This window comes from Bos javanicus, chromosome 4 (genome assembly GCF_032452875.1).
Source record: "Bos javanicus breed banteng chromosome 4, ARS-OSU_banteng_1.0, whole genome shotgun sequence".
Classification (NCBI taxonomy): domain Eukaryota; kingdom Metazoa; phylum Chordata; class Mammalia; order Artiodactyla; family Bovidae; genus Bos; species Bos javanicus.
This window is the reverse complement of record NC_083871.1, coordinates 27,261,639-27,289,306: the sequence shown is the minus strand read 5'-3', so window position 1 is coordinate 27,289,306 and position 27,668 is coordinate 27,261,639. Positions and strand designations below refer to the sequence as shown.

Sequence of the window (27,668 nt, the reverse complement as noted above, 5' to 3'; positions counted from 1 at the left end):
CTTCAAAAATTTATACTGATGTGCTACTTTATCAGCATTATTTAAAGAATCTTAATTTCCAGGTTGATGAGAAAGCAGTATTTCTACAAAAAAAGATGAAAAATGAAGAGCAAAAAATTTGATTTCTGTATCAGCAAATAGACAGTGGCTTCCAAATAAAAAGATGTCAGTATTATATTTTTAATGCAATAACACCATTTGCATAGTTCTTTAGTTACAAAGTACTTTTAGACATAGTACCATGTTTTACATTATTTTTGCATCAACCATGCTAATGGATACCTATAACTCCCTTCGCTATCCTTATAGGTGAGAAAATTGAGATGTCATATGCTTCATAATTAAAAGGTAATGAAGCAAAGTGAAAGTTAAAATTGAGTGAAATCTGAATTTATAGACTACCTAAAATTGATGACTGTGGACTTTGAGATTTTTGACATTTTAGTTTTTTTACATTGCAATCTAAAATATTTTAAAATGCTCTAGATACATTCTTGATTCTCAATAGCACAGTTTGATTTCAAATAAAAAATAACAAAAAGCAAGGGACAGGAAACTTTAAGAGACTGTAAGTGAAGCAGCATTGGAAGGTACTTTCCTTCAAAGGCATAGTTACTCTGTGTTTTAAAAAAAAATTATTTTAAATCTATAATGCCACTTTGTACAATTGATACTTGTATACTTCAAATAAAACTCAATTTAACCAATAATTTCCAAAAGTTAAACATACATGCAAAGCCAAAGTTTTGCTACTTGTCCCAAAACCTAAGATTGAAAAGATGTTTCTATTTCTACACACTTCTGCCATTTATTTCCACAAACACATATGACAACTGTCCATGGCCATTTATCGATACATAATTGTATCAATACATAACTGTACAATTTTATGTTCAAAGCTCTGGCCTTAAGGTGCAAAGTGAATCTCAAGTGGAAATATGAATTTGGTTTCCAAAATACCATCATTAAATACCTTTCAAAAATGTAAGCTACTCTCTGTGCCATTCAACCTTTTTAATAACTGCCTAGTCATTACATATTCTTCTAACATTATGAAAGCTTTGCTATCTGAACACTGTTATAAAGAAAATTAACATGCATTTCTATGTTGATACATACTAGTTTCCACTTATGATATCTGCATTTCCGACGAGCCACATTAAACCAAAGTTACCACAGTAACTATAGCTGCATAACTGAAATATGGCCATTTAAAGAGCTCTCCTAAAATACTTCAGGGATATGGGTACTCTACACATATATGCATATGGGGTGTGTGTGTCTGTGTGTGTGCATCTGAGCCTCCATACACTTCCCTCTACTCATGGACAACAAGATCAGTGGATGAGTAGTCCTATTCACACATTTTAGGGACAAAATTGATTCAGAATTTGGCACAAATTAAGACTATTTTTAGTTGCCTGGAAAAGAAAGAAGTGCCAGTGGGGGAATATTTGTCAATGAAAAAGAACAATTTATTCTTAAATCTTCCCAAGTTTCTTTATCTAAATGGACTGCAGAGAAACAGACTATTTCTTAGAATAGGGAGGTTTTCCCCTACAATATTAGTCATTCTTACAATAAGTCTGAACTACAAATAACAGGAAACTGACCTTCATGTGGGTAGATAAGTGAAAAAAAAAGAATAAAGTTATGCTGATTATTTGTAAATACAGATTATTAAAGCCGATACAGAACTACTGCCTTCAAGTAATAGTTTCAATTAACTAGCACCTTAATTTGTCCATGCTGTAAAAAATGTATACATACACGTATATATGCACACTTAAGGAGATAATTAATATAAGCACAGCAAGAGCAAAATTGCTGCTATAAACCTTTTCCCTATTGACAGCCAAGAATGGTTATTTTCGGTCAACTATATTCCTTGAGGGCTTCCCTGGTAGCTCAGTTGGTAAAGAATCTGCCTGCAATGCAGGAGACCTGGGTTCAATTCCGGGTTGGGAAGATCCCCTGGAGAAGGAAATGGCAAGCCACTCCAGTATTCTTGCCTGGAGAATCCCATCCCAGAGGAGACTGGCAGGCTACAGTCAATGGGGTCGCAAGAGTCGGACACAACTTAGCGGCTAAACCACCACCACCATATTCCTTGAGGGACCTGGATCCACAATAGGGAGTTAAGAGTCTGCTTCAAAGAAGACATCTCTGACTACAAGTTGGTCAGCTGCCTGCAAATATATCCGTGCTATTATCCTGGGATAGAGCACAGGGCAACAGCCCAAGGGGATGACATCTTGCAATCTTTAGCCTGCCTGTGCAGCCAGGGAAAGAGGGCATTAACACATTACACTGACCCAGCCCACACTGTGCTTATCAGTAACATTATTGTGGAGGTGGTTCCATAGATCCTCAAACTATTCCACCTGCTTTCCATAATGTTCTATAATGGGCAAGTTAGCAGAGCTTTACAGATCACACAAAATTTGCACAAGGATTATTTCCTCTGATCTTCACAACAGCCCTGGAGTATACTAAGCCATTTTTATCCCCATTTTATAGATGAAGAATTTGACGCTTAGAGAAGTTTTGAGAATTTGTTCACAGACGTGCAGATGACAAATGGGAGGGCTGGCCTTCTGCCTTTTAGCCCACTCCTCTCTGTTGCATCACAGGGAATCACAGGCTGTTCTAGCAAAGCTGCTTGAATATCAAGACTCTATCTACCTAGTCTCACAATTTCAGTACTGACTCACTGAGTTGCAGATCTTTACTTAAGAACTTACCTAGTCATTGAACAGACTGAACTCAACAACCAATGATGATAAATAGTTACAATAAATGTCTACAGGAATTCTCACAATATAAGCTTTCAGATTTGACTAAGATTTCATCTTCCTACCATAATCTTTATTTTGATTTTTAAAACTATAACCTAAGCTTCTTATTATAGTTTTTTTTTTTTTTCTTTTGGGCAATTGGTATTAGGAAGAAGTGGAATGATTTTGTAGTCTATGTAACTAATAAGAACTGTGTCTCTAAAATATTTTTCTCAGACTTAGGGCAAGTTGTAGTGCAGAGTTCAGTCTACAAAATCATTCACACTTATTTGCAAGTCCTTCTCTTCTGTGATGGAGCCATTAGCCCCAAGCCCTCAGCTTCATGGGCCGACTCAATTTATAGCACCCACTGTATGGGGCACTGAGCTCATGAGGAGGTTCATCAGACCTGCAGTGTCTATCTTATACCTCAAAATCAAATATTCTGCCATAATTTCATCTTTTGGAGAAAAATGCTAGAAAAATCACTCTTAACATTCTACTCAATTCAACAAACTCTTAATTGTGTACATACCAGATACTCTGTTACCCATGATGAAAATTTTCAATTCTTTACTTCTCACATTTCCCAAAGATAGTCATCAAAGCCAGAACCCTGATGTCTTAAAAGCATCCTTTGTATCTGGGCTCTCCTTTCCCTTTCAATGAGTACTGCCTTGGCTCAAGTAATTATTTATTCTTGATAAAAGAATTGATTACATTCTTTATCTAGCCTTCTGTCTGGTATCCTTGCCTCCAAGGAATGTCTGAATGAATTAATTAGTAAATAAAATGTGGCGACCTATAAACTCCTCAGTTGGCATTCAAGTTCCATCATAATTTATTTCCTCTCACCCCGATTTCTCTCCTTCCTTCTTTTCCTCACACATAACTCCTATGGTTCCAGATGATCTGTCATTATTCCTAGGGTGATATTCAACGCTGTCAACTACTGCTGAGGCAGAGGCATTGAGAAATCAGAATGAACACCTGGATAAGCATCTATGTGGCTATACTTAAACACATACGATGACCATGGGCTTAGTTCTTTCTGTATAGTATTGTTCACATTTCCATGCTTTTGTGCCTCCTTCCCTGCAAAATACTATCATCTCTTCTCTACCTCCCAGCTCAAATTCTTTAAAGCCATGTTCAAGTGAGAAATTTTAACCAATCACTCCAAGTAAATGGTCAGCTTCCTCATCTATGTTCCCACTGTGTCTTGTACCATAACTGTATAACACCCCCTATGTCAGATAATAAGAGCACCTCGTATACTAGTGACATACTTTTATTCATCATGAGACTACAGTCCTCGGTTCAGGGATTGCACTATCCCATCTCTGCAGTCCCCACATCTACCACCCGCCTGGTACGTATAGGAACACAATAAATTATTAAAGGAAAAGGGCTAAACCAATAAAACTTCACTTGCCTACCTTTGGGGGCAGAACCATTTATCCAATTTGTTAGTATAAAGTTCTGAAGGACTAGAACACAGTCCTTTGACTTATATCAATGAAAGAAATAAAAATACTCTGGAGCATGAACCACCATTTAGAAAGAGTAGACCCAGACAAGGTGTGGGTCTTCATGAATCAGGCTAAGACAGCAGACACTCCAAAACAAATTTGCCTATGAATTATGTTGTCCTAGATAAGGTCATTATTAAGGGTTTTGAACTGAAGTGATTTCTCAGATCTCTGGAAAGTTTCAGCTTCCCACCTCATTTGTTTAAGGTTTTTCTCAGCCTGAGGAAATTCATTTATTAATTAGACAAGTTCTACAAGTTCTACAAATTCACAACTGCATCAAAATAATCGAACTAGTATTCATCAAGAGACAGGAGAATGAGATATAGAGATTTAAGGATACTCATTCCACTTCAACTTCAGTAGCAGAAGCAGGATTGAAAAATAATACTAATGACCACACTTAAGTTGTCTTAAACAATAGGACCCTTGGGACCCTGTGGACTCTGGGGACTGGAAAACTAGTTGACAGACACTCTCAGAGTACAGATAAGAACAAAACGGCCACTGGAGGGCCACACAACAAACATACACTCTCTGTGCTAATTTGAAAGCAAATAGTAAGTTCTCTTCTAAGACTTTTTAGGAGAACCATTTAAGCACAGGCTACACTGCAGGGTGTAACACAGAGCATGGAATGTATTTTGGAAGGTTAGTTATGTATACATTTTGCATATTTAAAATAGCATTCAGTAGCCTATACTATAAATATAACACAATGGTAGTATCTAAAAATATATATAACACAATCAGAAATGGTGTGCTGGATAATTCATTTTATAAGAAGAAATTCTGCCAACTTCAGAGCCTGTACTAATAAACATAGACCTTTTCTTAGTAAGCATTGAGTTTAAAACCACACGGCTTAGCCCCAGGGTATCCAGCACCCAAATCATATCTCAAACAGCTTCTATGAAGACCATTTCATCAAAATCCTTCTTGCACTGATTTCTATGAGATCACCTTTGAAGGCCCCTACCTACAACTTCCCTTCTTGGACAATAGGGAATAGTAAGTCACAGCTACCATTATCATCAGTGTGAGTTTAAAATGAGAATCACAATGCCTGGAAACTGCAGGATATACAAGCCTCCTCTTAGTCATGGCAAAGAGGCTGTTAAAAAAAAGCGTTGTCTACTTGTAAATACACAGGAGACCAAAGTCTAAAATAGAATTGAGAAAAGGAAGTAATAGTTGAAGTGAAGGAACTTGCAACAGATAACCTCTGATACCTGTGCAGCAGGAGGGCTTTGTGATCTATACACTATAACCTTCCCTGCAGAAAACTTGCCTGATCAAGCGTGCTTAAAAGAACCTGGCTCGCAGCCTACTACCCTGCCAGTGTGGAGGCATGGGTCATGATCAGCAAGCCAAATACAAAAGACCTTTATCCATCAGTGCAATTTAGATCGACATGGTTCTTTCTTTCAAACTTCAATACTGAATACATTTAAATTTTTTCTGTGATTTTTTTTTTTAATCTTGCAATCTATCTACTAAAGATCTGAAAATCGCTTCATGCAGCAAAGTGCCCATGTAAGATGTCTCACTAGCTGGGTGATCTGGTAGTCAATTAACCTTTCTGAGCCTCAGTTGCTTAAACATGAATTATTTAACTTACCAGGTCACTGTGAGGCTTGGACAAAAAATAAATGCAAAGTAATTGGTATGGAGTAGGTGCTTAAAAATGCCGGCTATTATTATCATTATTAGTATAGAAACTGTGTTTTACTTCAGGCTGAGTTCCATCCCAGGAGAAAACAGTGACACAGGGTGCCTCTCACCCTGCAACGCAGCTGTTAATCTTTCGCACTCCACTAGGCTTACAATAGGGATCTAATTACTAAAACTTTTTTCCTTTCTTTGCTTTTTTTCTTTTAGGAGGCAAATGTCTACCCTAAGGAAAAATACCGCGCTATTATTTGCTTTGGAATATACCACGTTTGGGCTTCCCCAGTGGCTCAGCAATAACGAATCCGCCTGCAATGCAGGAGCCACAGGAGACATGGGTTCAATCCCTGAGTTTCGAAGATCCCCAGAGGAAGGCATGGCAACCCACTCCAGTATTCCTGCCTGGAGAATCCGCATGGACAGAGGAGCCTGGCGGGTCACAGTTCAAAGGGTCACAAGGAGTCAGACACAACTGAAGCCGCTTAGTACACACGCACATACTATGTTTACCCTAAGCTCTCACTGGTATTACTAAATATTTTATATATATACATAAACTTCAAAAATCATTTGGGTATTGACATAAAGTAAAACAATGTCAAAAAACAGCTATTTTTTTGTTCCTAAAAATAAAGTCAGGAATAACTATCATTTTGTAGAAATTTGAAGAGAAACATGAAGTATATTCCCTGCTGCTACTGCTGCTGCTAAGTCACTTCAGTCGTGTCCGACTCTGTGACCCCATAGACGGCAGCCCACCGGGCTCCCTCGTCCCTGGGATTCTCCAGGCAAGAACACTGGAGTGGGTTGCCATTTCCTTCTCCAATGCATGAAAGTGAAAAGTGAAAGTGAAGTCGCTCAGTCATGTCGGACTCCTAGTGATCTCATGGACTGCAGCCGCCAGCCTCCTCCATCCATGGGATTTTCCAGGCAAGAGTACTGGAGTGGGGTGCCATTGCCTTCTCCAATATCCCCTGAGTACATATAAATTCCTCTCCAAAGAACTTTTCTATTGTTTTAACAAATCATCTTGGGAATTTCAACTGACCTAAGGCTTCTCTTTCTATTTTGGGCAGGATTTCACTGGTTATGTTACTCAGGACTCTAGCTACTGCTAGTGTTTAGTCCAATTTTGAGCCAACCAAGAAACATCTTCATACATGGACAGGTAAGCACTTCAGGTGAAGAAATGATAACAGCAGAATATCCACACAAGAAGAAAAACAGGATGAGCCCTGACTACCAGGACCACTCAAAAAAATGTGAAATACGTGGAACTCTTCCCCAACCAACACCTATGTTGTCATTGATTCCTTTTATTCCCATCCTGCTATCTTTGATCCTCTTTTCCAGTAGGCTTCTCCAAGGTCTCTTCTAATTGAATAGGTCATTTTATTCTCTGATCCCTTTCCAAAGAACCCATTTTTACTAACAAATTCAATCAACCTTCTATCTTCCATTTTTACGTCCTTCTCATCCTCTTCCAAAGAGCTCTATTTTATACATAAGATTATCTCAATTCCACCCCTCTCGTTCTTTTTTCACTTATGCATGTCCTTTTCCTACAGAGGTTTCCTTAGAACACACACCAGTATTTTCAAATACCCCTAAAATTCCAGAATACAGTTAGACAGGAAAAATGAATCATCATATTAGATATCTTGTTCTTTTATCTTCACCCTACCAATTAATATTGACTTTTCTAACTTGCACAAACTTTGTATTCAAGTTAAGATACCACCCAGATTCATGTTACAAAACTCCTTGGGCTATATTTAGCTCAGCAGCAACAGTTTTAACAGAGACTGAATTTAGCATGTACTTATCAAGGCTTGGGGTTCCCCAGGGGCTTGGCAGTAAAGAATCAGCCTGAAATGCAGGAGACATGGTTTCAATCCCTGGGTCGAGAAGATGCCCTGGAGGAGGAAATGGCAGCCCACCCCACTATTCTTGCCTGGGAAGCCCCAGGGGCAGAGGAACCTGGAGGACGACAGCCCACGGGGTTGCACAGAACAGGACATGACTGAGTGACTGAACCAGCACCACCACCGAGGGGTTATTGTGCATGCTCAGTACAGAGCTGAAGGCGCAGCTCAGACGATTTCTGTCTCACATATAGCACACCAGGGATTTCTTAGGGTGTTGTCTAAGGACTCCCCTAAAAATACAGATTAAGATACTTGGAACTTACCTAGAAATTTCAATATCAGAATCTGTGTAACAAGAGTCCATAAACGGCATTTTAAACAAATTCCCACAATGATGCTTAAGTGAGCTAAAGGGTGAGAACAACTAGAGGAATGACATATGTATAAACAATTAAGAAACAACAAAACAGAGAGAATAACGTGGTCTAAACTGGCTTTGGAGTCTGACAGACCATAATGAAAATTCCACCTTCCCAATTTCTTGCTATATTTTTATGGGTAAATTACTCTACCACTCTTACTTTCCTCACCAAGAAGATGCTGGCTCTAATAACTACTTGTAGGATCACTAGGGACAAATGACAATACATTTAAAATACTTAGCACAATGCTCAATAAATGGGAAATATCATTATGAAAGTCAGGGCCTCTGTGTTAAAAACTGCCCCTAGAATCGTGAAACATCACAGCCCTAATAAGTATAATTTTTTAAAGGGAACAGGACAGCATATGCACTACAAGAATTCAGGAAAGGGAGTTTTCACTGTAATCAGAGGTAGAAGGAAAGGTACCCTGAAACAGCTGGTATGCAGCTTTAGGATGTTGGATTTTAAATCAAACATGCATGGTTGGCAAAAATGTCCTTCTTTCCCAAGGGTCCTCAAGCCTTAACTCAATGAACTGGAAAGTTTTAAGAAACAATTTTAAAGTTACCTCGCTGTGTCTTTCAACTATCCTGTGATGGAAACAATCTACATTTGAATTCCCGTATCATAAAATATATTCAGTGTTAAAATTATCCTCAAAATTATTTCAAGTTCTATACTAGTAACAGGATGTTAGTCGTGTGTTTTATGTAGCACCTTGTATTCCTGACAAGACAGTAGGACTTTGTACAGACTGCTGTGTTGTTGATATACAAAATGACAGTGCTGGCCGCCTCCTCAGGGAGGGAGACCCTTTGGGTTTCTATACTCTTATTACTGATGGGTTGTAGCTATTTTATCATTGCTTGGAAGAACCTATGAACGATGTCCACTGAGGTTCAGGAAGGTCAAGAAGATGAAGACTAACCTGCTCCAGGGAGCGAACTGGCTCATGATAAAATCAAGCCTCTTGATCCCATTAGTAAAACACACTAATCAATTAAGCTAACACACTCAGAGCCAAACCTATTAAACCTTATAATTCCTGGGAAGAATAAAGAGCAATTACTCCTTCCCTTCAAAAAAAAAAAACAAAGAGAATTACAAAACCTGCAAAAAATAAGATAACAGTTACCAAATATATAAATACAGTCTCAGAACTCAAAACAAACACAGCACTCAATCCACAAGACACTTATTCCCTCTGAGTGAGAAGGCCTTCTCTGAAACTGAGTATCTGAATAAAAACAAAGGAGCTAAAACAAACCATTTTATCGCAGGCAACTTCTATTAATGTCACAGAGGGGAAGAAATACAATCTTTTCTTTCATATTCTACCTCTGGAGGAAAAAATAAGCATATGTACATACGTATATATCTGCACATATTAAACTGAGACAGATCAACACATATAAATAGCTCAATGCAACATCTGTAGTAGTCTTTAAAACTGTATTAAAGTCCTTGCTGTTTATCAGGCTGGTAAATCATATCAGCTCCTAGATATTTAAATTGCCAGTTGCTGGGCAACCAGAGCTCTGTCAACTGTCACTCACTCTTAAGTTCCTCTGCAACACTCCTTTAAGAAAAAAAATAGTGAAAAATTCTTGAGATGCTTTTTTTGGGCATAAGAAATGCACTTAATTTTATCCCTGAGCTTAAAGTGTCTAAGAATTGAGTGATACTGTGAAAATGTTCAGTGAGTTGGAGGAAGGGCAGTATGTGAATCACATAGTGAGGTGGGTGAGTATCTAGACAGAAAAGTCGAGGGACTTCACTAAAGGAAGCTTCCCTTTCAGAACACAATTCCACAGTAGAGACATGCTTGTGATAGAAGCCTTCTAAAAGAAACTATGCACTTTGGGGGAAATTGGTGAGTCTCAACAAAACTGATGTCTAGTCATTTTTATATTCACATGCTCATCACTGAAGAATAAGTACTACAGTCACGGTAATTATTCCTTGCTTCTGATCCTGCCCTTTTTTTCCTGGATAGTTAGAAACAAAGTGATATGCCATTGTCTCATGAAAATTTCTGCCTTGTGAATGTTGTTTTATTTTCTTGGATGTAAATTAGTATCCATTATTTACTCAGTCCAAGAGTTAAGTATCTACCAGTAGAATAAAACCCTTCAAGGTAAGTAAGGCAGTTTTCTCAGCCATGAAGATAATATAATGTGGCATCTATGCAGGTCACTCTGTTAATACAAGTAGGTGTAGAATTGCCACTCCCTGCCACTCAGGGCCGAAGGTTTGAACCAGATCACCTCTAAAGTGAAAAAACACTTCCTAGAAAAAACACTTCATAAATCCATCAGTCTTTAAATAATATAGCTCTCAGTTGTAGCCTATACAAAACTGAGCCAACCCAATAAATCACACTTGCTTGTATCAGTATATTTCACAGATATGGATAGAAACACACAAACCTAAAAAGAAAGTTATTAAAATGTGTAATTTGCTCTGTTACACATTTAAAAATAAAAAGGGGTATCTTTATGATTTCAAGTAGGATATTCTTTCTTAAACAAGACATAATTTCTCTCCTTTGAAATTTAAAACTTTGTGCAACAAACTTTTAAAAAGTATAATGATAAATCACACAGAAAAAATCAGTAAGAAAACCAAGTAAACCAAAAAAGAACAATTTAGAAATAGAAAAGAAATGGGCAATAAACTGAAAGTAAACTTCAGCAGCCAATAATTCCATGAAAAGACTCTCAGTGAGATACCAATCACATCCATCAGACTGGATACCATTTTAAAATCTTAAAACTCTAGTGTTTGTAAGTATATGGAACAACTAAAAGCCTCACGCACATACAGAGACAGTGTAAATACACGTATCACTTAGAAGAGCAATTTAAAATTATTTTGTGAAGTGGGAGAGTTATAAACTGTGATAGGCAGAATAAAAGCCTTACCAGAGATGGCATTCACCAAAGATGGCCTAATCCCCAGACCCTGTAAATAAATTACCTTACAGAACAAAGAGGAATTAAAGTTGCAGACAGAATTAAGTTTCCTAGTAAATGACCTTAAAATAGAGACATTATCCCGTGTTATTCAGATGGGCCCCAGTGTATTCACCATGTTTCTTAAAAGTGGAGGACAGACAGAAGAAGACAGTTAGACGGAGCTATGATAGTAGAATAATAAGAGAGATAAAGTACTGCTGACTCTGAAGATAGAGGAAGGAGGCCACAATCCAAAGAATGTGTGCACTCTCTAGATGTGTAAAAGTCAGGAAATGAATTCCCCCATACAGATTCCATAAGAAAACAGCTCTGTCAACCTGGATTTTAGCCCACTGAGATTCATGTCAGACTTCTAATCTCCATAAGACTAAGATAATAAATTTGTGTTGTTTTAAGCCAGCAGGTTTGGGGTAGTTTGTTTTAAGAGCAACAGAAAGTTAATAAATGACCCAGCAATTCTACTCCTAGGGAAATTCCCTCACCTTCCTTCTTGGACAAAATCGCAAGAATGTTCAAGGTAAGATTATTCAGAACTGCAATTTTGGAAACAGTCTAAATGTCCATCAACATAAGAATGGATATATAAACACTGTCATGATTTATATAATAGAATACTACACAGTAATTACTATAAAGGACCAAGAGCTATATAAATCAACATGGATACATCTTAAAACTTATGGTTCAGTTCAGTTCAGTTCAGTCACTCAGTCGTGTCCGACTCTTTGCAACCCCATGAATCGCAGCACGCCAGGCCTCCCTGTCCATCACCAACTCCCGGAGTTCACTCAGACTCACGTCCATCGAGTCAGTGATGCCATCCAGCCATCTCATCCTCTGTCGTCCCCTTCTCCTCCTGCCCTCAATCCCTCCCAGCATCAGAGTCTTTTCCAATGAGTCAACTCTTCGTATGAGGTGGCCTAAGTACTGGAGTTTCAGCTTTAGCATCATTCCTTCCAAAGAACACCCAGGGCTGATCTCCTTCAGAATAGACTGGTTGTAAATGAATAAAAATAATAAACTAAAGCATGGTTCTATAAAATACCATCTGTATAGGGTTAAAAACATACAAAGTGATATGATGATGTATGGGGATAAATAATGCAGTAGTTAAAGAGTAAGCAAATGGATGGGAATGGTAAACACTGTACTCAGGACGTGGCTACCTCTGTGGACCGAAATGGACAGACGCTTCAAGTATGTCTTGAATGCTTTATTTTATAAAACAAAAACAAAAGTTCTAAGGAAAATAAGACAAAACACAAAGATCTGACAATTATATAGTGAGTAGATGACAATTAAATGTATCACATATATTTTCTGTATTCTGAAACATTTCATAAATTTAAAAAAACATATGTTTCAATGATGTACTTTTCATGTGTCCACTGGCAAGCAGATAAACTGATTCTTCCCAAGCTCACAGAAAATGATCTCACCCAAGGAAGTATGTAGCCCTATTAACTTGCCAATTAAAAGACAAAAATACCAAAAAGCAAATATCAATATTTGACCCAATTTTTGTAACCTTCCAAATGTACACTGAAGAAAGTAGATTTTTATTTTTCCTTTTATTTTAAGCAATTTCATTTTAATGTCTGAAAGTCAAGAAGTAATTCACATTGGGAAGATTTCTTCTCTGCCTCCAAACAGGCATACCCAGGTGTGAAGAGATCTATTTGTAAGTGGGTATTTATGAAACAGACCATAATAAGAATGCTGTCACCTTTCAGACAAAAAAGAAAGATGGTTCATTTAGAAACACAATGTTGAAATAAATTGTTAAATGATAAAATAACATTCTACTTCAAATCATCAAAACCCTACATCAATAAGGATAAATAAGCCTATTAGCTAAAGACAAAATGTCGAGGAAAATCATAAATCTACTTCTGTGGTTTAATATTTTTCCTTTATTATTTACACTCCTATCACACACATTTCCATTTCTATTTTTCTCTTTTTTAAGTGGCAATGTTTGTCTAATGCCTCAAGGGTATTATGAGAAGATTAGGAGATAACCATTATTTTTCTTGAGAAAATCTAAAACATGAGGGGGGTTTCCACTTTGACTACTTTTCCTCCTGATGTTTGGATGGCATCACCGATTCAACGGACATGAGTTTGAGCAAACTCCGGGAGACTGTGAAGGACAGGGAAGTCTGGCATGCTGCAGTCCAGGTCACAAAGAGTCGGACACAACTGAGCGACTGAACAACAACAACCTCCTGAACCGGAAAGCTTTAACTGTTTCTCTAGAAAGCATTCATAACTTAAAATACGGAAACTAAATTGTTCTTGCTAGAAGTAAAAATAAGCACAAGAAAAGTCTAAGAATAATGTATAAATATATGACAGGTAAACTAAGAACTGTTTTGCCACCCACTGTTATTCTAATAAAGCTTACTTAATCTCTTAAACAAGCCAAGGTCCCTTTCTTTTAAGCCTGAGAAAACTAAATTAATTATATTTAGCCCTGGGTGGCACAAAATTTAATATCTGTGCCTGCCAATATGCCAACCACAACATAAAAGGCAATAGTAGCAACTCTGAAGAAAAACAGCTGTTTTCCTGACTGGTCAAGCCTAAATCCATTTATGCTTCAATCATTTCTGAAGATTAAAAATGAAGACTTGTCATATTATTTATGCCTAAAATAAAAGATAAACATACTATTCCAGTTTAGATTATTTCACCTTTTTTTCCTTCCTGTTTCTTTTTCTCCAATCATCCAGCATGAAGACCCTTTGGTTGGTCAATCAACATTCCTACGTATCATCTACATGCCTCTTCTCTAGAGAATATCATCTGTTGTTCTACTCACTTCTTATGAGAGATATTCCTTCTCTCACTAGGATCATTTTCTCTTTAAGCACCTACTGCTATTCCTTCTAAGTTAACTGCCTTAAACTTAATACAATAGGTGTCTCTAAATCCATCTGGGCTGCTCTTCTTTCCTTTAGAGGAAATTAATTCCCCACTGACCTCTGACAGATCACCTCTACCTGAACACAACCTCTGTGAAAAGCTCAAATCCATTCTATTAATGAGTAAATGATAAGCATTTAAAAGATGTTCTCTACACTGAGATATACCTTTGTAAGTTCTGTTTATTGGTTTATTTCATTAAGTCTTCTGTGAGTGATCCAGCATCCCTCTGTTATATTATGTAGTCACTCAATTATTTGAATACTACCAAGTTTCCTTCAAATCTTAATTAAAGGCCCTCTGCTCATTCAAATAAGCCTTAATACCTTGAGCCCCATAATTATGCATAGCTCTCACCACCAATTGGTGTTAACCTAATCTATGACTGGCATGTGCTTACATAATACACTGACAAATGTGAAACAGCACAGCCTTCACCAGCTCAGTCTATCTGAAAACATACTACTGTATTCAAAGTCATCACATCACACTGGCTTATTACTTGAAATTACTTATCTCCATGTGAAATTATCTTGCTTAGTCAATGCTTTCTCTTGAGTGTATATCTTCTACTGTCAGATTACAAACTCCATGAAAGTAAAAATGAGGTCTAATTCACAGGAACCAGAAAGTGCCTGGCATAGGATAGACAATCTACATATACTATTAACTGTTCAAATAAAATCCATCTAAAATCTGCTTCTCAAAAATTCTCACCTGACAAACATATTTGGGATCACTTAGTGACCTAAATCTTACAACGCCTAAGTGCTAGTCACAAATTGTGGAAACACAAAAGTAGTGAAACTTAGTCTTTGTGAACAGGAAGGGTTCCCAGAGTTGGTGAGGACAAGCTAAGCCCTGAAGGAGAAACAGGAAAATGCCATTCAAAATACTTATTTATAATAAACAGACTACTGCAATGTCTTTCATTTTTTTAGACTTCAGGAGGTTTGAGATTTCAAGGAGGTTAGGAGAAGCATCAGAGGTACAAGGAACAGAACTGTGAGCATTCTGGAAGAAATGGACGGCCTAGAAACTGCTGGTCAATTGCCTGGGGTGATGGCTGAGGAGAAGATGAGGAGAGAAAGGGCAAGGAGTGATGCTGGGAGTTATGAGGGCAGATCATGAAAAGGAGGGCAGTGGGAACCTCCGAAAGGGTTTAAACAAGAGTAGGACATAATCGGGTTAACATTTAGAAAAAAATAATGTGGCAGTCTCGAATGGTTCATATTTCAGAGGAGGGAATGACAGGACCAGGAAGACTGGGTAAAAAGCTGCTGCTGCTGCTGCTAAGTCTCTTCAGTCGTGTCCAACTCTGTGCGACCCCACAGACGGCAGCCCACCAGGCTCCCCCATCCCTGGGATTCTCCAGGCAAGAACACTGGAGTGGGTTGCCATTTCCTCCTCCAACGCATGAAAGTGAAAAGTGAAAGTGAAGTCGCTCAGTCGTGTCAGACCCTCAGCGATCCCATGGACTGCAGCCTTCCAGGCTCCTCCGTCCATGGGATTTTCCAGGCAAGAGTACTGGAGTGGGGTGTCATTGCCTTCTGCAAGAAGCTGCTACAGGATCCCAAATAAAACATGAAGGGAAACTGGGACAATGGGAGTGGGGTTGGACCAGAGAGAATGGAGCCCGGGGCACTCAAGGAGGTAGGACCAATAGGGCTAAACGATAAAAGCAATGAATGAAAGCAGAGGTCAAACATGACCGCAGAGGTTTCTGATTCGGTGATCTAAAAGGAGGTCCCCACCACAGAAATCAGAAATAAGAAATGAGTAAAAGTAACTCAGAAGTCTACTATCCCTGACTGAGGTAAGGAAATATGTCAATATGTTAATGATTTCCTCTGAAAACTGGTATTTAAGATGATTTTATCTCCTTTAGCCTTTTTATTTCCAAATTTTGTAAAATACAACATGTATTATTCACAATCAGAAAATGTTATTTCCAATGTTTTTCAATAAAATTGCTTTTATTATTTTATTTATTTACTTGTTTTTTTTTTTTTAATTCTTTAATCTTTAATTCTATAAAAAAAAAAAAAAATCCCGAACCCTCCTCCCTCCTCCCTCCCCATACCATCCCTCTGGGCCGTCCTAGTGCACCAGCCCCAAGCATCCAGCATCGTGCATCAAACCTGGACTGGCAACTCGTTTCCTACATGATATTTTACATAGTTACATATTTTACATATTTACTTCCCACTAGAGGGTCTAAAAGTCATTAAAATCAAAACACAGTGTGACATGTAGATAGATTTAGAGGACTGGAGTTTTGTTTTGTTTTTTGGTATAAATGTACCCAGTAACAGAAGACTACCGGGTGAACCATGTCAACCTGGGCTTTTCTCTCCTTCTAATGAGATTATCTGCTACATGTCATAGAAATTTTGTGTAATGTCTTCTGTTAAAATATATCATGCCCAGCCATACTCTGCACCAAATTAATAGGTAAAATAAAAGGGATATTCACTTCTCACAAACTTTTTAGTTTGCTTTCAATTTTTACTTAATTAGAGCAAGCTATCTTACATACTTAACATCTTGACATGGTAATTCAAAAGGATTCTGCCATTCTTGTCAATAAACAACTTATAAACATGCCATCTTCATAAACAGGGTGACCACAAGAATCATATAGATTGCTCAAAAGCATCTTAATGTAGTCAGCTGTGTGATAAGTGTTAACAAGTAGCATAACTCCATCTTCTGATTCCTCCGGGAATTTCTTCTCCAGGCTTTAGAAAGAATTATTATTATTACTTGTCCAAAATGCAAATATGCCACTGCAGAGATTTATTCACTCAACAACAGGTCTAGGAACATGGAATATACCAGTTTACAAAAGATTAGGGGAATAAAACTTCCTGACTTCATGGAGCTTACATTCGGGTGAGAAAGCAGCAGTGGGCAGAGTTTTGGAAGTATCTCCACAAGATTACTATAAATCTAAAGTGGTTCAAAACCTATGGATTCCAAAGAGTAGAACTGAAGAACCCCGGTAGGACCAAATAGGCCTAACAACTAAATCCAGTGCTTCAGAGCATGCTGCTGATATAATGGAACATTTTAAGGGAAAAGTTTTATCTCCTCAGCTTGGTATAATGTTTGCTGCCATGGGATAACTCCACAGACTTGGGAGCAGGAAGAACTAGAATCACAAAAAGTGTACATACAATTGAATACTCATGACCTGCCAAGTTTACATTTAAAGTAAATGTTAAGTTTACATTTAAAGTAAAAATGTAGCAAATAAATAATATGATAAAGTCATAAAGTAAGAGAACACAGATAGGGTAAACTAGAGCCCAGAATAGAGGTCAAGTTCGGGAATCAATCCTGGTTCTACCATTGAGTTGTGTCTTGGAACAGTTACTTATTGAGTCTCAGTCTCTAATCTGTAAAAGGAGGGCACTTAACTAGATCCCTAACACAGTCTGTTTCTTTATAGTTTTCCCTTTCTATAGGATACTTTTAATAGAACAAGTTTTCTATATGATAATCCTACACTTATACGAAAGTACATGCTGTCTAGAATTTTACATCATTAACTGTTGGATTCTTCACAATAATTACTAATTCTGTATTTCTTGACCTTTGGGCTGTAATTTTTTGTATTATACAGCTTCCTTGGTGGCTAAAACAGTAAAGAATCTGCCTGCAATGCAAGAGACCCAGGTTCAATCCCTGGGTCAGGAAGATTTCCTGGAGAAAGGAATGGCAACCCACTCCAGGATTCTTGCCTGGAGAATCCCATGAACAGAGGAGCCTGGAGGGCTACACTCCATGGGGTCACAAAGAGTCAGACATGACTGAGCGACTAATACTGACCTGCCAAACCCTCTGGAAGGAGGTTTGACTGAGTTTCACTTCAAGGAAAGTAAAAGCAGCCCTCTGGTGTTGAGATGAGGGGTCTTGGAGGGCAAGATGAAAGCTATTACTCTGATCTGAGATGAGCTGGTCCAGAAAGAACAAAAACAACATGGTCAGTTGTCACTTCTGCTCAAAGCATAGAAACAGTTAGGGGATGAACAGAATTCTAATTCCCTTGCATGATGAAGATAGGACAACAAAATTCTATGTGATATCATTGACCTCATCCCAGTAACAAGAGATACTGCTATAACAAGTTGGGGCAGCACATAAGACTTCAATGAACTTAATCTTCAAACATGTATTTTTTGGATAGGGAGAAGAACCTCAGGGAATAAGAAAGAATTGCTAGAGTGGGTGTGTGTGAAAGTTGCTCAGTCAAGTCCAACTCTTTTCGAGCCCATGGACTACACAGTCCATGGAACTGTCTAGGCCAGGATACTGAAGTGGGTAGCCTTTCCCTTCTCGAGGGGATTTTCCCAACCCAGGGATCGAATCCAGGTCTCCTCCACTGCAGGCGGATTCTTCACCAGCTGAGCCCCAAGGGAAATGGGTAGGAAGGATTATAAGAAGGGATGGGTCCCCGGGGGGATTACTATGCTCTAGTTGACTATTTTGGATAGAGTTTCATTGGGTCAAATTAAGTCACTTCTTTAGGCCAAAGGAAGATACTTCTAATCCCTTCCATATCTCCTAAAGAATGCTCACAACAAGTGGGGAAATGGGGATTCTTCATCATCCTAAAACAATGAAGGACTAGTATCAGTTCATTAAGTATCAGTTCATTAAGAACCAAGGACTTGTCAAGGAAAATCAGGAGTAAATGAACTGATACGGTGTTGTAGGCCCTATCCAATATGTGCCTCCTGTATTCCAAACACTACTTACACAGATATTTATAAATATCATGTGATATAACCTATAAGGGTCATCTAAAAAGAATAATATAAATGAGCTTATTTTTAAAACAAAAACAGAGTCACAGACTTAGAGAACTAACTTATGGTTATCAACCAGGGGGAAGAGTAGGGGAGAGGGACAGATTGAGAGTTTGGGATCGACATGCACACACTGCTATATTTAAAATGGATAACAAACATGATCTACTGTATAGCATAGGGAAGTCTGCCTAATACTCTTTTTTTTTTTTTTTTTTTGGTTTCTGCTAGCCTTTACCTAATACTCTTTAATAACCTAAAGGGGAAAGAATTTGAAAAAGAATAGATACATTATATGTATAACTAAATCACTCTGCTGTACACCTGAAACTAACACAATATTATCAATCAACTATGCTTCAATATAAAACTTTCTTAAATTTTTTAAAGAAAGTAAACTTAGAGATGCTTGATTCCAAAAATAAAATCTATGCAGCAAGTATTTTAAAAACAATATATTAGAACTTGACCATAACTTGGTGGTTATTTCAGCTTGGTAATAATGAAATGACACAAGTAACTAAAAAGAAAGGATCTATGAAAACACAAAGATGTAAAAGATAAGCTCCAGTTCCACACCATGCCCATCCCCAGCTCTATGCTATTCTGAGAACCCTAAAGTAGACACGCCACTAGAAAATACAAACGCCAGCAGTTGAACATTTTATATGATGAATCAGGCTGTCTTGATATCTAGACCACAAGTACCCTGGTGTGTTGAAAATTTGCTCTATTTATTCAGAGCTGTTAGTCCTGCCCTGGACTTAATATTCCTTTCTGAATACTAAAGTTTTAAAGTATTTACTATGCAAAATTTCCTGCCCAACTGAAGCAGCAGCTCAGGAAGCAGAGCTCTGCCTGTGGGCTCTGAAGGGTGTTTTAGACTCTGTGCACCTGGGATCAAAGGCAGGATTTTCAGATAACTTTAAAGCCTTTGCTAGAACATTCAGGAAATGTTCAAGGTTTTTAAATTTATCACCAGATGTAGAGGGAAAAGACTTTTTTCAAATAGATAATTTTTCCACAGTCCTGAAAGTGCTTTTTAACAAACCATAATCACCTCACTCAGATGCACTGCAACTAGCAAGGGAACAATACAGTTTACTTTTGAAAGGACTCTGCAAAATACTCATTACCAAACAATAGAAGCTATGCTTCAGCAGGGCCCTTGGTTCAATTTTAAAATGCTTTAAGACTAATATGGCTTGCTTATCAGGGCACACAACATCTCACCAGCTGAAGAACCTTGTTTTCATAGTGGCTGGTTTATTCTAAAGACAACTGCTACTCATTGAGAATTTTATTTTTGTGAAGGGACAGGAAATCAAATTCCATTGTAGTCATTTAATTAAAAAAAACTTACAATTTGATTTCCCATTCAAAATATGAGTGACCTCCAAATTAAATGCTGTTATCATCAGAACTGCTTTGTTTTAAATCTGATATTACTCTTACAAGAGAAAATTTAAAGAAAGAAGAACAGGATATATATTCAATGACATTGGCATATAGATTAAAATCTTTGGTATTGGAAAGAAAAAAAATTAATGTTACTTTTTCTAAGTATTGCATACCAAGCAGTAATATAAAAAAGCCTAAGTTATTATAATTAGGTGACTAATTATAATAGTCACTTGGTGACTCAGATGGTAAAGAACCTGCCTACAGTGCAGTGTAGTTATTTGCACGGCTAAATAGTAGGAAAATCTTGAATAATCAATTATCTAAACATAATTATTAACAATTTCTCCTACATGATACAAAGTATTGATACACCTTGCTAATTTTGTTCACTTGAATTAAAACAATAATAAGAAGATGGAATGAAATCTAGATCTAGCCAGTGTGACATAACTTATTCTAAGTCCTGGGGAAGAAAATATATAAGTTTTTTCTGATTTGAGTGTGCTCAAAGAAAAAAACTTGTAAAACAACTTATACACTGGTATTCCAATCTTTAAAAATACAACAAATTTATACCAATTAATCATTTCTTTAGACCAATTCTGTCTTTGAAGAAACAGAGGTCATTCCCCTGATGCCAAAAATCCCTAAGCAGGATGTTACCTTGCCACTACTGGTTTTTCATCAGAGGCTCCTCCCTGGCTGTGGGGGAAAGGCCTGCATCCTGCCCTTAATTTATTCATGGACTGAGGTTAGTGGAGAACCTGGATTTCTCTGTGGTGCTCTATTAGTTTCCTAAGGTTATCCTAAAAAAATTATTACAAACTTGGTGCCTCTAAACAACAGAATTTCTTCTCTACAGAAGCAAAAGGCAAAGGAGAAAAGGAAAGATATACCCATTTGAATGCAGAGTTCCAAAGAATAGCAAGGAGAGAGATAAGATAGCCTTCCCAGTGATCAAGGCAAAGAAATAAAGGAAAACAATAGAATGGGAAAGACTAGAGATCTTTTCAAGAAAATTAAAGATACCAAGGGAACATTTCATGCAAAGATGGTCACAATAAAGGACAGAAACGGTATGGACCTAACAGAAGCAGAAGACATTATGAAGAGGTGGCAAGAATACACAGAAGAACTATACAAAAAAGATCTTTATGACCCAGATAACCATGATGCTGTGATCACTGACCTAGAGCCAGGCATCCTGGAGTGCAAAGTCAAGTGGGCCTTAAGAAGCATTACTACGAACAAAGCTAGTGGAGGTGATGGAATTCCAGTTGAGTTATTTCAAATCCTAAAAGATGATGCTGTGAAAGTGCTGCACTCAATAAGCCAGCAATTTTGGAAAACTCAGCAGTGGCCAGAGGACTGGAAAAGGTCAGTTTTCATTCCAATCCCAAAGAAAGGCAATGCCAAAGACTGTTCGAACTACCACATAATTGTACTCATCTCACATGCTAGTAAAGTAATGCTCAAAATTCTCCAAGCAAGGCTTCAACAGTCCATGAACCGAGAGCTTCCAAATGTTCAAGCTGGATTTAGAAAAAGCAGAGGCATCAGAGATCAAATTGCCAACATTCGCTGGATCACAGAAAAACCAAAAGAATTTCAGAAAAACATCTACTTCTGCTTTATTGACTACTCCAAAGCCTTTGACTGTGTAATCACAACAAACTGTAGAAATTCTTTGAGAGATAGGAATACCAGACCACCTGACCTGCCTCCTTAGAAATCTGTATGCAGATCAGGAAGCAACAGTTAGAACCAGATATGGAAGAACAGATTGGTTCCAATCTGGGAAAGGAGTACATCAAGGCTGTATATTGTCACCCTGCTTATTTAACTTATATGCAGAGTACATCATGCAAAATGCTGGGCTGGATGAAGCACAAGCTGGAATCAAGACTGCCGGGAGAAATATCAATAACCCCAGATATGCAAATGACACCACTCTATGGCAGAAAGCGAAGAAGAACTAAGAGCCTCTTGATGAAAGTGAAAGAGGAAAGTGAAAAAGCTGGCTTAAAACTCAACATTCAGAAAACCAAGATCATGGCATCCGGTCCCATCACTTCAAGGCAAACAGATGTGGAAACAATGGAAACAGTGACAGACTTTCTCAGGCTCCGAAACCACTGCAGATGGTGACTACAGACATGAAATTAAAAGATGCTTGCTGCTTGGAAGGAAAGCTATGACCCACTTAGACAGAAAGCAGAGACATTACTTTGACAACAAAGGTCCATCTAGTCAAAGCTATGGTGTTTCCAGTAGTCATGTATGGATGTGAGAGTTGGACTATAAAGAAAGCTGAGCGCTAAAGAATTGATGCTTTTGAACTGTGGTGTTGGAAAAGACTTTTGAGAGTCCCTTGGACAGCAAGGAGATCCAACCAGTCCATCCTAAAGGAAATCAGTCCTGAATATTCACTGGAAGGACTGATGCTGAAGCTGAAGCTCCAATACTTCGGCTACCTGATGCAAAGAACTGACTCATTAGAAAAGACCCTGATGCTGGGAAAGATAGAAGGCAGGAGAAGGGGATGTCCGGGGATGAAATGGCTGGATGGCATCACCAACTCGATCGACATGAGTTTGAACAAGCTCCAGGAGTTGATGATGGACAAGGAAGCCTGGTGTGCTTCGGTCCATGGGATCACAAAGATTCAGACATGACTGAGTGACAGAACTGAACTGACAGAAGTTCTGGAAGTCAAAAGTCCAACAACAATTTCACTGGACAAGGTATCAGCAGGACCCCAATCCTGCCAGAGGCTCTCAGAGAGGATGCGTTTCTTGCCATTTCTGGTGGCTGTTGATATTCCGTGACTGTGGCAGCATCACTCCAGTCACTGGCCCCGAGGTCACATTGCCTTCTCCTTTTCTGTATGTATCAAATGTCCCTCTGCCTCCCACTTAGGAGGATATACGTGAATGCATTTAGGGCCCACCTAGATAATACACAACAATCACAGTAGTCGCAAACTCTTTAATCATAAATGCCAAGACCCTTCTCAGCCACATAAGGCAGCACTCACAAGTTCCAAGGGTAAGGCAGTGGGTGTCTCACGCGGTGCCATCATTCAGCCGACTACAGGTGCCTCATACAATCCAACAGATTACAAAGCAGCTTGTAAAACTTGCCAACTTACTTCTCTGTGACTCTCCAAAAATGAAAGAATAGCAAAACACAGTACGTGCAGATCGTAAGCGAAGCGTTAGATGTTTCATAATTTCTTGATGCTGGGGGATGAAATAAAATGTCATAAAAGTAAAAATTACAATGGCATTTTGATATCTGATAAAATTAAATATTTAATATTCATAAGCATACTTTTCACTCTAAAATACATTATTTTTTGTTAAATTTTAAGCACATCTGACTAGTTTAGAAATTGAAGATTACTAGAACTGCTAGTAAATGCAGGTACAATCATAACATTTATTTGCTGGGACTCTACTACATCTCGTACTAGAAATCATTATTCTAGAGTTCCAGAAAGAAGAGAATCAAGCACTCTGAACTGAAAGAGTCCCTAGTTTACATTCCAGCCTTGCCCCTGACAAAGTGAATGACTTCAGGCAAGTACTTATGCTCAATTTGCTAATCTGTGATGTGAGAGATGTCCCTAGAAGTTTCTCTGCCAATCAAGATTCATAATGAAATAGAACTGAGCCCTAAATGCTTTAGCTGGTGCAAGTCCAAAGTAATCCTCTCTCTTTTGCTACTGGTTCCTGGCAAGCTTGTAGCCTGTCACTTTCTCTACTTCTTGGGCTTCTTTCAGTACTGTGTCTACCTGGGCCGAGAGCCCAAGTTTATAAAGGCAGGTACATGTGCACACACACGTACACAAAATAATAATAAAAATAAACTGTATCAAAAGCTTCCCACCATCCTGTTCTTTGACTCCTTTTTTCTCCCCCTCCCATCTCTATTCCACACTTCTCCAATCTCAGATAAATCCAGAAACTTCAAACCTCCTCACACTACTCTGCCATGCAGCTCCCATTCTGGCATCAGTGACAAGAAGAGGGCCCTTGAAAGGAGAGAGGGAGAGGAACGCATCAGGTAGGTGAGAAGTCCCTGGTTTCCCCAGATCCCTTATTAAGATTGCAGACTAACAGGTTTCTCTTCCTAAAAGGGATTTTCACTTGTGTAAAACTGATAAGAAATTTTCTCCACCTTCTTAGATATTAAATAAGGCTAATACTACCCACTTGGAAAGGTAGTGGTGAGAATTAAAAGAGAAAATATATGTAAAATAATTTTGCACTCTGCCAGGCACATATTACAAACTAAATATTGTGCACCATGATTTTTTTACACCTAAAAAAATTTTATTGGAGTATAATTTGTTTATAAAGTGTTAATTTCTGTTGTAAAGTGATCCAGTTATACATATATATTCTTTTCATATAATTTTATTATTATTTTTAATATTACTACAATGCTACAGGGATTTAAATTAGATCTGCTTACATATAAACTATATGAGAATCTATAGTCAATATTCTTAAATGGACTACAAAACTCACTGTAATCAGAATCATACTTTGATTCAATGCTATATTCTAGAGAGTTGTCATGCATAAAAACAAATGCCAATGAATTCCATTCTGAAAACAATCTTGCATAGCTATATTTTTAGTTTCTCAGAAATGGCCTGATTTTCTTTTCCCTGGATTAACAGAATTCCTTCTACAATCCCTAATGTAGCAAATAAAATATTTCTGGTTTTGGTCAAATAATATTTAGGTTGAGGGTGGGGTTGCGCATGGAGATGAGGCTGAGAACTAGAAACATGAACCTGATTCAGAATTACTCTCAGTGTTTAAGAATGAGCAATAGTATTGCTAACTAATATTGACAACTTAACAATTGACCCTCTTCTTTTTATGTTTTACACAGCCTCTGTAACTAATTTCTGCCTTTTAGAGTCATATCCAATTTCAACTTCCTCAAATAGGACCATGCATGAGAATCTCTAAGCTATATTCAATCCATGAATTTTGATAGTGACAGATATAAATACAGCTAATGGTAAAAATTAACCACTAGCTTCACTGGTTTTGATCCATCAGATTTATAAAGAAATTTACATGGTCACCCAAAGGTTCATTTCTTTCCCAAGCAGCTCTTTAATAACACTTCTTAATTAATATATACTATGACATTAGTGAAAAATAATATGCTATCCAGCAGAATTAGGGATAAAGCAGGTCAATTTTGTATTGCTCAGACACATGGGAATTTAGTCTCTGAAATACCAAGCTTCTTGGTAAGGAGATCTGAACTTTAAGGCAGTCCCACAGCATGAACACAAAAAATACTGTGGTGCCAAGGAGCCAGCACAGTTATAGGAAACTTCCTTCCACAAGGCTATTCACACAATGGTTGTAATAGACCAGTTCCAGGAGGATGAGCATTATAATTAAAGCTAAATTTTACTCTGTTGGCCCTGCCTGAAAAGAGGTGCACAGGCATTTTTTTAAATATGTGTGTGTATGTATATATATGTGTGTGTGTGTATATATATATATATATATATTTCACATACATACACATATAGCTACATGTGTATATACATGTATATATATGTGTTATATATATATACACACACACAGAGTATGTAGATATAGATTTTTTAAAACAATAACTTCAAATAAGAAAACAAGAAAATAAAATGTAACACCACAGAAATGTGTGCTTCCCATAGCAACTTCCAATAGCCAAATGGATTTCTCTGAGTAAGCGATATGAAAGCATTTAAAGAAACATGCTGTTTCCCCATTTTTTTCTTACAATAATCATTTTTTCCACTTGCTGTCTTTGGTTATCTGACTCAAGTGCCATTTGAAATGCAAAACAATCAACAAAAACTGAGCCCATTAACTCGTTAAAAAGGTGTTCATATATACAGAATATATTAAGTGAAAAATGTTCAGATCTGCTGAATAATGTGTGTATCCTGTAATTGTAAAATTAAGCCCAGAGATAATAACCAGAAAAAAACAGACATCACACGCTGCTAAAAATAAGTTGATGCCAAAGCTTCCAGACTTAGCTCCTAACGCTCCCTAAAATGACAAGAAGTCATGCTGTTTCTAGTTTCAAGTCATGGATATTTGACAAGTCTTCTCATATGTTATCCAGAATATCACCACCACTTAACTAAAAGCCCGGCAGATTTTTTTTCTTAAGAGAGTGACCTGAGGAATGAACAGCTCTAAATATATTATGAGGTTCTGACATGTCCAAAGACTACAATTATTTTCTGTGATTAATCCTGCTTTTTACTGACATGCCATGGGTAATTTCGGGAGAATTTGTTCTTCTTTAAGCCAGAGTTCACATCTCTGTTGGTTTTTGTTGTTGTTGTTCATTTCCAAAGTAGTTTATGACAAAAGCTTAAGGATGATGAGTTGGGGATGGGGAGCAGAAGTTTGAACCAAGATTTGTTTTCCTTATCAAACAGACCACTCATACAGTCTGTTTCCATGGTGAGCAGTTGCATCTATGTTTGAGACCAGAGGACTCAGTTAGGCCAGGACTCAAAGTTCACAGGCAGCTGATTTAATTCTGAGAGCTATTTTAAAAGACTGTTAACCTGAGGATCCTCTACAAACATAAAATCAAATAAAAAATACAGTCACCTTATTCAGGGGAGGGGGAGCAGGGCACATTGGGATTCTGATCTAAAGAAACAATATCATTTGGAAAAATAATTCCTCACTGTCACTCTTACATGACCCACCTCACTAAAAACTGATTCAGGCTAAACTCTTCATTTTATGGATAAGAAAACTAAGGCCTCATAGTCCAAAGAACTCAGCCAAGGTCATTTAATGATTCTATGATGTTTTCCGAATAATCTTACCTGAAAAAATACATTGTCTTTTGAAGAGATTATTAAATTCTTATATTTAATTTGGAAGGTGATATTAAATTTTTTGATCCCCTACATAGAATACGGCTAAAAACTTTGATTGCAACTTTTGAGTATCCTCAGATATGACAAAATATTTTGCCTATTATTCCTCATATTACTACAATCTTATGAGAGTTTCTAAACACTTTGAATATAGTTATATTTTGCTTCTTTAGTTAGCAATTTGGAGACTGCTGTGGATTTTGGAAGCTACTAATTGTCTGAAGAAAAGAGAAATAACGTCACTGGGACACGTTGGCACACTGAAGGCAAGAAAAAGCCCTTAATTGCTGTGACTTGGGAGCAAAGAAAGGAAAGCAAATGAACAGGCAATAGAGAATTT

The 27,668-nt window shown here is 37.6% G+C and overlaps 1 protein-coding gene across 8 annotated transcripts in view; it reads right to left on the bottom strand.

Annotated features, from left to right (window-relative positions):
• HDAC9 (histone deacetylase 9) overlaps positions 1-23,647 on the bottom strand; it is a 992,890-nt gene extending 969,243 nt beyond the window's left edge. For 4 of the 8 annotated variants that reach the window (XM_061413649.1, XM_061413654.1, XM_061413650.1 and 1 more), the window contains exon 1: positions 23,549-23,647. The gene's annotated coding sequence lies outside the window, so the exon portion shown is untranslated. The remainder of the gene's footprint in view (positions 1-23,548) is intronic. The other 4 variants (XR_009735813.1, XM_061413656.1, XM_061413659.1 and 1 more) reach the window with 2 other exon arrangements.
• Between the last annotated feature and the right edge of the window lie 4,021 nt (positions 23,648-27,668).